The sequence below is a fragment of the Argiope bruennichi genome, chromosome 9 (assembly GCF_947563725.1).
Source record: "Argiope bruennichi chromosome 9, qqArgBrue1.1, whole genome shotgun sequence".
Taxonomy (NCBI): domain Eukaryota; kingdom Metazoa; phylum Arthropoda; class Arachnida; order Araneae; family Araneidae; genus Argiope; species Argiope bruennichi.
Genome location: NC_079159.1, coordinates 125,394,227 through 125,408,298, shown reverse-complemented (window position 1 = coordinate 125,408,298; position 14,072 = coordinate 125,394,227). Strand labels below are relative to the sequence as shown.

Sequence of the window (14,072 nt, the reverse complement as noted above, 5' to 3'; positions counted from 1 at the left end):
GTTTTTACAAATAACATTTGTTTCTTGCAAAGTTTGTATTAATAATTCAGTCAAAGAATTCCAAGCGCATTTTGTTTATTACAATAAGTCATAAAACTTTTTGCTTATGAATGAAATTTTAAAATATCTGAGTAATAATAACTGAGCATCGAGGAGTTTTAAAACACAGGGAAAAAAGTTATGTAATGTAGAAATTGTAACGTACACACTGTAAAGCGCCGCATTCATTTCAAAATATGTTTTTTAAAATTTAATATTCATGTATTTTTTGAAACTGAGGAAACAAAGATACGAATAATCTTTATAAATGAAACTTTAGGCGGTTTCAACTGTGATTCTATAGAAATAGTTTCGAAGGAAATTTATAGTCAGCAATGATGAAATCAAATATTGAAAAAAGAACTTCAAATTAGATATTTTATACATTAGGAATATATATATATATATATATATATATATATATATATATACACAGGGTGTCGCCGAATTCAACCGACAAATTCGGAGAGGTGTTAATAGGCATCAAGAGGATTATAAGAATCATCACACAATATAGGGTCCCAAAAACGACGCTTAGTAGGTGAAAATCGCAAAATATAGGTACTCCGAAAATAGTTAAAAATTGTAAAATATTAAAAAAATAAAATAACAAATGATGTTTGAACTGTGAATTTTCTTTTAAGTGAAAGCACATTCGTAAGAGTTTTTTTTCATGCTGGTAGAATGCGGATTTGATGACTTAGGGGGTCATAAATTACTGAAAACGAAAAAAATTGTTTAGAACCTTTAATAGCAAATGTATTAAAACTTGAAGAAAAATAAAAGCTTGAAAATGTAAGGAATTGCATACTCTTTAATTTGATATAAACATTATAAAAATTGAGGAGGTTTTAAGATATTCAAGAAAAACTAAAATTTGCACAAGAAAACATCACTGCAACATCGGTACCGAAGTTTGCAAAGGTTGTTGTCAAATTCAAAAGATAAATTCAGAGAAGTGATAGTAAGCATTAATGAGATGAGAAATGACACAAAGCATACGGTCACTGGTGACGCTTATTCGTTGAAAATCGCAAAAACAGACGTCGAAAAGACAATGATCTTGGTGTAGAGAATGGCACTAGGAATGCAAGGTTAGTAACAACATAGAGAAGAATAAAGCCTTTTTCTTATATAAATCTTTCATGCTTTCGAGAAAAACAAAAGCGAGGAGCAAGTATTCGTGAATGAGCATTGCAGAATGGATGGCCGTTAAACTTCATTTACAAACAACATATCAGATTTCACTTATGACGAATATGCGGATATGCATTTAACATACGGCCTAGCGGACGGCAATGGAAGCTTAGCACAAAGAATACACAAAGTACAATATCCAAGGAGGCGTTGTCCGCACTATACCACGTTTTCAAACATCGATCGACAGCTGTGGGAGACGGGATCCTTCAAATAACAAAGCCAAATGCAGGACAAGAAAGCAGTGTGTGCACACCTAATACAGAAAACAGAGTTTTGCAGCGCTTTATCGATACCCCATCAACAAGCACACGATCATTTGCAGCTGAACTAGGTATTCAATTCGAAACGTAATGTTATCCGTGCTGAAAACATGCAACACTCTTATTTGAAGGAAGTCCAACTTCTGTGTAATTGATGATTAACCACTGCGAGTGGAGTTCGCTCGTTGGATGCTTGATGCCACATAGTTAGATGCACATTTTTCTAATAGAATGCTAGAGTTTTAATCTCAGATGAAACTAGCTTTACGAGAGAAGTCATCTTCAATACGCACAATGTGCATATTTGGTCATTCGAAAATCCCCACAGCACTATCTCATCGAATGTACAACACAAATTTAATATTAATATGGGCAAGGTCATTTATTGGGACCGTATCTTCTGTCCTAACGCTTCATTGGCTCAAAGTACCTTGTTTTCTTGGATCACGTCCCTCCTGCAATACCGACAATTGTACCCCAGAATATTTTGTTAATGCGTGATGGGGCAGCAGCATATTTTAGTTGCATTCATGATATCTGATTTTTTGTTTGCGGATGAAGTTTAACGACCATCCATTCTGCAATGCTCATTCACGAATACTTGCTCACTGCTTTTATTTTTCTCGAAATCATGGACAATTTGATACAAGAATGCTTCTTCTTGATTACCTTATTCCTAATCCTCTCATTCATTAGGGCCATTACCAACGCCAGGCTCATTGTCTTTTCGACGTCTGTTTTTGCGATTTTCATCTGCGTCCCTATGTTATATGGTATTTTTTTTATTCTCTTAGCTATCTCTTCTACTATTTCGTCTACTATCTCTCCTCTGAATTTATTTTTTCAAATTTGACAACACCCTCTGCAAACATCGGTACCGATGTTGTAGCGATGATTCCTGGTGCCCATTTTAGTTTTTCTTTAATACCTTAGAGCCTCCACAGTTTTCATATACTTCTTGCTTATATCAAATTAAAGACATTTCCTTACATTTCAAAGACAAAATTCCTTGCATTTTCAAGCTTTTATTTTTCATCAAGTTTTAATATTTTTGCAGATAAGGTCTGTAAACTACCTTTTCGTTTTCGTCATTTACGACCTCATGGATCCTCACATCGCTTTGTTACTTACATGAAAAATAACCTTTAAGAATGTGTTTTACCTTAAAAGAAAATTCATATTCCAAACATCATTTGTTATTTCTTTATTCTTTTTTCACAGTTTCCAACAATTCTTGGAGTCCCTGTATTTTTGTGATTTTTCCCTACTAAACGTCGTTTGGGACCCTATGTTGCATGCTGATTCTTAATCCTCTTGATTCCTATTATCATTTATCTGAATTTGTCGGTTGAATTCGGCAACACCCTGTATATAATTACCCCATATTACTTTATTCTAAAATCTCCCTCTTCAAATCCCCTTTATCTTATTAAATTATTTTTTAAACTTGCTGTAAAAAGTTTATGACCACTATAATTGTCATGCTGCAAGTGAAAGGATAAAAATCTCTAAGCGTACGGCATACCTTTTGAAGATACCAAAAATTTCCCTTCATGAATCGAGGCGTTTTATTTTAATGAATAGGTTGAATTTAACAATATATATATATATATATATATATATATGAAAAATATGAACAGATTTTTTTACAGGAACAAAATATAGCTCTAAATATAATTGTTACTACTCATTCATTCGTTGAAAGCAAAATTTTCATCACATAAAGAGTCATGATTTATGTGTCAAAGAAGTTCGCTCCAAAGTAATTTAATTTCCGCTTTAAGTAAATATGTATATGTTGTGATTTGACGAGAAAATATTAAATTTCCCCTCTGGTTTCTCTTTGGAGAAAACGGCAGGGCTTTTAAAATGTCAGAAATTTGTCAAAATCGCGCGATGTCAGAGAGACGGCTTCAAAGATAAACCACTTTCGACAGATCGGCTTCATCAATTGACTCGATAATGCTTCTCGTTTCCGGTTTCTTGGACGCTGGACTCACGTCAGTGGCCAGATATATGATGATATCGGCTTTGTGACATGGGTAAGACATGTCGGGATGAAGTAACACACTTGGCTTCTATCCTGACCTAATTCTGAAGTCTTGCCATTCTCTTAACCTCACCATCATAAAATGACTCCGCAACAGAATATTTTCTTTTTTTTCTCTGTGTTGTTAAGTTAATGGATTTTTTAATTAGCATTGCTTAAATTAACTCATTTACATATTTACTCGATACGATTATAGCACCCTGTATTTACGCACTATATGCGAGACACAGAAATGTGTGTTTATCGGGTTTCAAATTTTACATAAAATTTTTAATTAGAAATAGATAATAAATAAAGTTTTCAATAAAATTTATGTAAAACAGTCTCTATATTAATAAAATAAAATATATGTTTCTTTGAGCTAAACACAATTCCATGCCCCTTGACGGATTCATATGAACACTGAAAGTTAACTCTGCTATTATTATTGTTGCTCTCGTGTTCATGGATTAGCAGCAAAAAAAAAAAAAAAAAAAAGGACAAACAAAACAGTAGGAAATAATTTTAAAAAAACCAATACACTTTAAAATATATAACTCAATGTACTAAAACATTAAAAACATTCAAAGCAACACTGAACACCTAAAACTTTAAATACACCAAAGAAAAATCTAAAACACAATTTCTTCATCAGACTTCCCCGACGGTTCGAACAACTGCAGCTGGTACCTCAGGGCAGTACAGGATTTCCCGGCTCAAGGAGTGGTACCACTCCGAGTTTTAATATATTTGCAGCGAAAGCCGGCCACTCAAAGATATATTTTAGCATGAACTGGAATTCGGGTCAGTTTTTACTTGTCTTCTCTGAATGAATTTTCATTTACTTATAATCATATGTTTTTAATCTCTATTATTCTAATAATATGTGGATGTTACATTTCTAAATAGGCGAGGATACGTGGATTCTTAAAAGTATGGGTTAAAAGTCTACAACTGAATACTACGTTTATATCTACAAGTGGTATTCGAATATTGGACTGGTCAGGTAACTGGCTTCTTTAGCTAAGAAATCAGCACACTCGCTTCTTTTAATACTTACATGTAAATGTATCCACTGTAGCACACATGACTTTCCCTTGTCGCACGGTCGTTCCAGAGGGGAATTTATAAGTGGGGGATTGTGTCAAGCTGATTTAGAATCAGAAAAGATTACCAAACCCTCCGTGTAGTTCACACCTCCATTCATTATTAACTTTGGTTTTAAATCACTGCCGTGACCCCCTCAAAGAGATATAATGGGAGTTTAAAATATTTTATGTTTCTCCGCCTTATTTCGGAATATATCATCGCAAAAAACTATTTTTACACCTGTTTAAAATTTAAAAAGTAGCTTTTCAGTGTCCTTTTTTTCATTTCGGTTAGTTGAATTGTAATTGTATTTTAGAAATTATTTAAACACATATTGTAACAGCTCCTTTCTTTCTTGGAGTATCGAACTAATTTACTTTAAAATAACATCTATCAATCGCGCAAATTTGCCAATGCCATTTTTTTTCATCCGGGTCTTTTCACTTTTGCTTTCATTTTATAATATTCGCCTCTTTTATTATGATAAAGGCATTTTTTTCTCTAAATCTTATATTTTAAAATTGTTACCATTTATTTTATTGTTTGTTTTCCTTTTTTTACATTTTTAATATGGCCTGTTGGCATATCATAATGTCTTTTTTTATTGATTATCATAAGATATTAATAGAATTTTATTTCATTTGAAAAATTTGTATGTTTTTTATTGAATTATTATAAATTTTATCAAAAAGTCTCAAGTCTTTCTTCCTAAAATATATCAAAGAAGAATTTCTTCTAACTTTGCATTTTCTAACTACAGAAGTTTGGCTTTTCTTATTTCTTTTTAAGATTTAGGCATTTTTTCTTAACATTGGATTTTGAATGTTTGTTACAATATTAAAGAAAATTTATATAAGTTTTTGTTCTTAAAATAGTAGGATATATGTGCACGAAACCAAAACAAATTTTGACCAAAATATCTAACAAAAATATTTTGATTTAAAAAAATATAGTTATTTTCAGGCACGCTGATATTCCATTGAGGGCACGTTGCACTTTGATGCATCAAAATTATTTACTTAAACTTGATCTGATTTTATAATTTTTAGAATTCTGTTTTCAGCAGTAATTGAGTCTACAAATACGTATGTTATTACATCAAATATTAAACTAATTAAGTATTATGAGAACAAAGTCCTTTTGAAGTTATTTTTGATTTGATGGCGTTTACTGATGAATTTACCAAATTTATGGCTTACGCATACCTGCGGCACTTGAGAAGACATCTTAAAGAATTCTTTGGTTAAAATTTTATGCATTAAAATGATTTCTTAATTTCTGAATCTTCTGACGGTATCAGTATTAAGTGCCAACTTTAGCGTAGTAATTAACTTATTATTATTAATAAAAAATGAGAGGTTTGAATACAAGAATTCGAAAGTGAAAGTGCATGCGTTTTGCTTTTTTTACACAAATAAAGAACAAACAAATCTACAGTTTCAGCGGTTCGTGCGCATTAAATTACGGTGCGCAAAATGGAGTATTTCGATGTCGGTTGCTTCATTAAAAATAAAATCAGCTATTCTTCTAATGATTGAGCGACTTTCTTTCTCATATAAAATTGCTTCGAAGCAAGCCTTTCCGATATAATGAGAGTCCATTACCCTAAGAAAAGCATTTTTGCATTCTCGTGTACAAAGTATAGAGAAAGTATTGTAATCCACGAAAAATTCGAACTCGAGATTTTGCGAATCTCCACATTTTAGACCGCCTTGAGTTCGAAAAACACGTTTTTGGTAATATGTCTGTCTTTCTGTCTCTGACAAAGATAACTCAACCAGCTGCAAGGGTCTCTTTCTAAATCTTCCTTTCGTTCATCAAACTATTTGCGCTCTTTGAGTAATCGTATTCGCACAGACATGGACGGACGAACAAACAGATTTCCGATCAACGGATTTCCAACAAAATGTGACAGAAATCTGTCAGTTTTCTGAAAAGTCTACATCGCATCGTGTAGCTTGAACTAAACACATACTTCATTCCAAAAATATCTGTCCCCATCGACATCTCGAAGCGCCAGTTTCCTTTGAAATACTTTTAATCTTATGACACTTCGGATAAGAGAAAATAAAGATCAAATAGAGTATGAGCAAACAGGTATAATTAATAAAATATCAATATTTGTAAGAAATGTTTTCCAAAGAAGAGAAATAATTTATTATTTTTCGCCGGCAGCAGGATTAGGAACTACTTGAATATTTATTTTAAAAAATACGTTTCGCAAATTATAAGAGTGAGCAACAATTTCTTGGTGGGAAGATTTTGTCAGGTTGATTATGCAAAGTAAATGATTTCTTTACTGGTGTCTCTCACTTTAACTAGCAGAAAAAGAAATGTTTTTCTTCAACAATTATAAATTAACGAATAGTTAAGAATGAAAATTATTTATCTTTCATTCCTACTAATTTTTTGAGGAAATAAATAAATAATTGTCTATTTTCTTTGTTTCAGACAAACTAAAATTGTGCTTGATTTTCCACGGCTAATTGTTATAATATTTAAATTCAACTCTGAAAAAACAAAAATTTGGTAATGATAAATTCGTTTTTTTTTAAAAATATATCATTCGTTTTAAAAGGTAAACAGGTTAACTAAGAAGTATGATCCAAAAAAAAACTGATCAATTTGTAAGAAATTCGCTCTGAATAATATTCTGTTTAATAACGGAAAGTGTCAGAAGTTGCTTTTAATTACTTGTACGAATCATATCACGCAAATGAAATGAACTGATTATTTTCATAGGCATCATAATGAACTGATCATTCATAAGCATAATTCATTGTGCAATAAACAAAATTCTTCGATGATGATAGCATTTCTTGGAATTCAATGCTCAAATATTTCACAACTTTTGTTACCTGAAGCAATGAAGCTAACAAAATTATCGTAGGCAACACAGAGGACATCTCTAAAATAATAGGAGCAATTTCATTCCTCTAACAGCTCATTCAGCAATTACCACCCATTGGAAGTTGGATTACTTTCTGCCACATCATAACAGCTAAATGCTTATCTTTTACTACTATAGATTTATGTAATTCTATTATCGGGCAACACGCGATCACTTTGTTTTAAAAATATATAAACTTGTTAGTTGCCATTCCATTGTAATAATGATTTAAACAAAATTAGCAGTCAGACGCTTTTAAGTAGATGAGATGCACAGGAAAAGCAATTTTCGCAATAGGACATAGAGTCGGAAACTCAAAGTAAGATTTCTTTGTTATCGAATTAGAAAACAGATCAACCAATTACATCAATAGCATGCAAAACATATATCTTCCCAGTAATCTGAGCCTGTTCTAATTTAAATCATTGTACAGAGTCCGTCCTAAAATAGCCCTAGTGTTGCCCGGAACGGTAATGTAGCTAACAAATTGAACAGAATGTCCTGCCTTTATGTTTGCCAGCAATATTATTGAAGCAAATGTTTAGTTTTATTAATAGTTTAATAACTAAGTAAATAAAATGAAACAAGCAGTCTGACCAACATAACCTGCATATTTATAAGAAAATATTGAAACCTGTATGAAAACAGCTTAATTTTTTATTTAGAAATGAAAATAAAAATATCCCGTGATAAAAGTAATGGGACAAAAATAAGAAAATAAATAGATAGCAGTAATATAGCGTGCATAATATGTAAATCGGAAGTTCTTTCATTTGTATTCAAGTGATTCATCTGAAAAGGTTTTTGACGTGATGACGGCTGCACGACGTGAATGAACAGACTTTTGGTAGTTGGAGTTAGACGCATGGGACATTCCATTTAGGAAATAGAGAATTAAACATTCCGAGATTCACAGTGTCATGATTGTGCAGAGAATATCTCATTTCTGGTATAACTTCTCATATACACAAGGCATTGGCTGACTATACATTTAATGACCGAGACCAACGACGTCTTCATAGAATTATTAGCGTCTACATAGTCAGTATTAACATACAGGCAACAATAGGTGAAATAACGCAGAAATCAATGTAGAATAGGCGAGTCCGTTAAGCCAGTGCGACAAAATTTGGTTTTAATGGTTTCTGGAAGCAGAAGATCGACTCGAATGCCTTCATTAAAAGTAGCTGGTGGTGGCTCTATAATGCTTTGGACTGTTTTTACATGGAATGGACTGGGTCTGCTGATTCAACTGAACAGATAATTGACCACAAATGATTATGTTAATCTACATGGAGACCACTTAGAGATATTCATGAACTTGAACGTGACCAAACAATAATGGAATTTTTATGGATGTCAATGCCTCATGTCACCTGGCCACAGCTATTCGCGATTGATATGAAGAACACTTAGACAATTCCTGCGAATGTTTTGGGCCCTGTACTGGACGTACTGGAGAGGCCAATCCATCAATTCATATATAAAATCATAAACCTGCAGCACCTTTGAAATTATGGACGTTTATAGAAGCAACATGGCTCAATATTTCTGCAAGGGACTTCCAACGATTTGTTGAGACCATATCATGTCGAGTTGATGTTCTTCGCAAGGCAAAAGGAGATCCGGCACATAATTAGGATATATAGTATGATTTTTTTGTCACCTCATTGTATTATGGATGATAAATTATATGTCATTCATAGAATTTTTTTTAATAAATTTATTTATTCCACTATTAAGAAATTTTTTTCTTGCAGCCACTTCCACTGTACTGCGGGCCCAAGTAGCTGCCTATTTAGAAATCTGGTACTGAACTACTCTGAAATGTTCAGTCGTGGGAAAAAAAACAACAGCCGTCCAGTTTTATTCTGGCATTATTCATCGTACAATCAGAAAGACGGTATCATTTGGAAGGCTTAATGCATTCTTAAAACCTTTTGAAATGAAATTTTGTTTAGTCTTAGGAATTTTTTATGTAATAAAATGTAAAAGAAATTGTTCCATGATACAACGAATCATTTTTCATAGGAAACTAATACTTTTTATTCCTTTCTTTGTCATTAAAATATATTTGAGCTTTAGATCTATTGTTTTCAAAATTTTCACTCATTTTCAGTTAATCCAAGACATTCTTCTTTGCTGGATAGAAGTTAGCTTTTACAGCAGCCCACGTATACTACAAGCTCAGCCTCTCTTTGCTATACTAATGCAACAACTCAATACAATTTTATCCTTAAATTCAAAAAGATATTTAATGCATGGATAGCTGTCAGTTTCTTCTATTATATATATATATATATATATATATATAACCAATCTAAAGTAAGAAAAAGTTTGAAAACGAAACTAAAATGAAAACGAAACAAAACAGTTTCGAAATCGCAACTAAAATTTATTACCTATTTAAACTAAAACCAAAAAGGAACTTCATAGTATTTAGAGAGCGCAATTGCAGCTACTTCTAAAACACAGATGAATTGATACTAAAGTATTAGAATCAAGTTAATAGGAAAAACAAAAATCAAATAAAAATTAAACCAAAAAAATTATTAAAAAAATATTAAAAAAGAATCCGGCCTGAAGACTTTATCAAGGGTCACCCTCAGGCAGGGATTCAAATAAAGGGATTTTTTCTGTGAGGACATACAGACATAAGTCTAATAATGATTCCTCGTGACCCGAAAATCCCCTGAAATTATGCTCAAGAGATATACCATTTTAACAGAAAGGAAATACAAAATAACAAATTAGAAAAAAATAACCACAAAGTAAAAATACAATAAAAACAATAACAATAAAAACAAAAACAGCATTAAAATTAAAATTAAAAACGAAAAGGCCAGAACATACCATCCAACAGTGAAGGAAACTTTAAACAATCGTTTGTGATTTCCTGTTTTAAAAAAAGTTAACGGTAAATTATGTAAACAGAGGTAGGCACCTAGCGCCATCTATTGAGTGATCCAATATGCAAGTAAAGTTCTATTTTTATTTAAGCCAAAAGATTAATCCCAAAGATTAATATATTGAAGCATCAAATATCCTCCTTAAAAATTTAATTAAAAATGATTTTCCTAGAAATTACTGTAATGTCAATTTTTTAATTAAACAAGGTATGGTTTGGGATTAATCTTTTGGCTTAAATAAAAATAGAACTTTACTTGCATATTGGATCACTCAATAGATGGCACTGGGTGCCTACCTCTGTTTACATAATTTGCCGTTAACTTTTTTTAAAACAGGAAATCACAAACGATTGTTTAAAGTTTCCTTCACTGTTGGATGGTATGTTCTGGCCTTTCCGTTTTTAATTTTAATTTTAATTTTAATGCTGTTTTTGTTTTTATTGTTATTGTTTTTATTGTATTTTTACTTTGTGGTTATTTTTTTCTAATTTGTTATTTTGTATTTCCTTTCTGTTAAAATGGTATATCTCTTGAGCATAATTTCAGGGGATTTTCGGGTCACGAGGAATCATTATTAGACTTATGTCTGTATGTCCTCACAGAAAAAATCCCTTTATTTGAATCCCTGCCTGAGGGTGACCCTTGAAAAAGTCTTCAGGCCGGATTCTTTTTTAAGTTTATATATTATTCTAAAATAGAAATATTCGAAACAGTGAGCGAAGAAAAGAGAACGCTTTAATTTTCAGTTACTATAAACCGGCTTATACAATTTTTAAAAAATAATTTCCGAAGTGTTTTTCATTTTTAACCTTCTATTAAGTGTGGACTTTGTAAATAACATCGATATATTTTCTTTCCTACAATGAAATCGAGTAGGAACGGTTTCACGCCAATATGGCTTTCTTCATAAATATTTGAGGGACAGAGATGAGCGATCCACTTTCATCAACTGCAGCCAAAGTTTGGAAAACGCAAGTCAGATCTCTCATATCACCAAAATAGCAACATTTTCCCTTTTATATTTTAAATTTCTATTGACATAAATCAAAATGCGCAGCATTTGAATGTTTAGTATTAAAGAAATTAAATGGAGACAGAATTTTCTTTAGAAATTTAGAATCATTGTGTGACATCGGCGCAATGAATGGCAGGCCTTTTAGTTTCAAGATGACCTCTATAAAGGACAATTTTCGTGATGAGGACAAGAATGTTCGGAAATGCATTTTTTGTAAATAACACGGTGGAGAATTAACATATTTTTGGTATTTAATTAAAAATGGAATCACTTTAAATAAAAAAAAAACAGTTTGTCATCTAGGGGTTCGTCCGCATAAAGAAGAATTTAAGAAGCTTATGATGGTACCTTTTTATTTCATTTCTTCAGAATATCGTAATACTCATTGATAATCAGTATCACACTTCATAATATTCATTTCACTTACCTAAAAAATAAAGAAAATACAAATCAGAAAGACTCAATGCCCAAAATATTCATAAATAGTTAGAATTTTTATGGGAAATAAATAAAATATCTATAAAATATTTTATACGTTTATGAACCAGGAAAATTTCTAAATATGTTTACACATGTGATTATTTGCTTAAAAAATGTAATTATTTTCAATAAAATCTTTTCCATTAAGTTGATAAAATAAAGTAGATATCAATGACTAAATTTGTCAGCAAGACTATATTTCGTTTTATTTAATAACTAAATATAGACATATGTTGCAGATATAGCCAATACTAAAAATGAGTCATTTTTAAGTTAGACTGCATGATGCTATTCTTTTATAAAATATTACGAGGAGGTTTCAATAAGTAAGGTATATAATCGGCATACAGTAATAAGAAATGCAAAGCATGAACGTACAATACCACGTACAAATATTACCAGTTTATTATTTTTCGACATTCAAAGTAGAGGCATTTGTTCTATCGCTACATCAGTTTAAAAACCCGTGTCTCATAGCATAACGTTTGCCTGTTTGAAGCCATCGTCAAGATCACATTTTTGACCGATTTCTTCATGACTCTAAACAGATGAACATTTTAGGCTGTCAAGTCCAGATCTGTGTGGTGGGAGCGCCCAAAGCTTCCCGACAGTTCTTCCAGCATTTTTGCAAGCACGCTCATCCATGAGATCCGTACTTTTCAACTGATCCTGGGCTCGAGCAACAAATGCCTCAACACGAAGGACAGTTTTGTTAAAAATTACAAATTGATAATATTTTCATTTCTGTTTTATATTGTCATTACTGCATTTTTAATTATTATGTACAAAATGATGTGCGCTATTCATTGATACCCACTTCGTAATATTTTGTTTTTGTTCAAGACAGTGTCCAATGGATGAGCGTTTTACAGGCTGATGAAAATTTTGCGGTGGAGTTTATGAACTCAAGACATAACTAACTTCCACGCATTGTCATTGCTGGAATGATGAGGCATTGCAAATTCTGTCATTTATGCTATTTTACGTTTAACAGAAATACATCATTACATTTATGGACCCATTCAATTAGCATTCATAATATGGGCAAAATATTTTTGCAAAGAGCAAATGTGATTTTAAATTATTTAAGTAATGTTGTATATCGGGTATTCACTCTTACTTACAACTTAGTTGTAGTCCCTACAACTTAGGATCATGTCGATGTGGTAGGGTACCGAGTCACTAGATAATGAGAATGAATCACTAATAAATCTTCTTGGTGCGTTTGCTTTCATAGAATTACGCAATGAACCATATTCTACATGATAAATCAAATATTAAACAATCACACATATTTGACCCCACCATCCCTACTTTAAAAAAAAGTTTTACTACCTCTTTTGCTATTTTGTAGTACCACACTTGCCCTTGACATGAATGTTTTTCTTTATGAATCGGGTTTTCTTGGCATGCATTCGTTTAGCGCAATTGCTTTCACTGTACCCGAGATCTAAATAACCATTGATTCATTCATGGTATTCAAATTGTGTCGAGCCAAATGAACTAACAACACACAAGTTCCCCTTTTCTTCATATGAATACTTTATTCATCTTGGTGCGTATGTGCGCAACTATCGGTATTATTATCAAACATCAATGAAAACCAGCGGGTGTGATCTCTTCACAACTTTCTCTCATAGCCTCTCATAAAAGGGCTGCTCCAATAATCCCTTTGCATGGCACTGGCGTGCAGTAGTTACGGAATATTAATCTTTGGCTGATTAATATTTCGGGATTTAGCATTTTCGCTGAATCTGTCGTGTGATTCTTGGCAAGTGTTTTTGACATTCAGTCCCTGGCATGCGATGAATAGCATCCGAAAATCGAACTAAAGTGTTTTAAAGCATTTTTCCAAATCGACTGAAGGAAATCTCAAACCAAATTTGTTATATTTAAGTCATTTCATTTTAAGTTATCGCATTTACATATTTCTGAAAGTACTGACCGACAGACGGTCAACTCTTTGCTACAATTGTCTTGAGATTTTTAATACATTTTAAATATGTGCACCGAATTTTATCTATCTAGTTCTTTTCGTCTTGTAGTTATCATATTAACATATTCGAACAGCCTGGCACACAGACTTCCTCTAAATAGATTTTGAGCAAAATTTGATAGCAATAGATAAATGTGATGCAAGAACAGACACATTTCATTCGTC

At 32.0% G+C, this 14,072-nt stretch overlaps 1 protein-coding gene across 4 annotated transcripts in view; it reads right to left on the bottom strand.

The window, feature by feature from the left end:
- LOC129984594 (cardioacceleratory peptide receptor-like) overlaps positions 1–14,072 on the bottom strand; it is a 376,701-nt gene that overhangs the window by 208,516 nt on the left and 154,113 nt on the right. The window contains exon 1 of one of the 4 annotated variants that reach the window (XM_056094519.1): positions 11,780–11,850. The exons of the other annotated variants lie outside the window; for them this stretch is intronic. The gene's annotated coding sequence lies outside the window, so the exon portion shown is untranslated. Of the gene's footprint in view, positions 1–11,779; positions 11,851–14,072 lie in introns of those variants that run through there. 4 annotated transcript variants of the gene reach the window in all.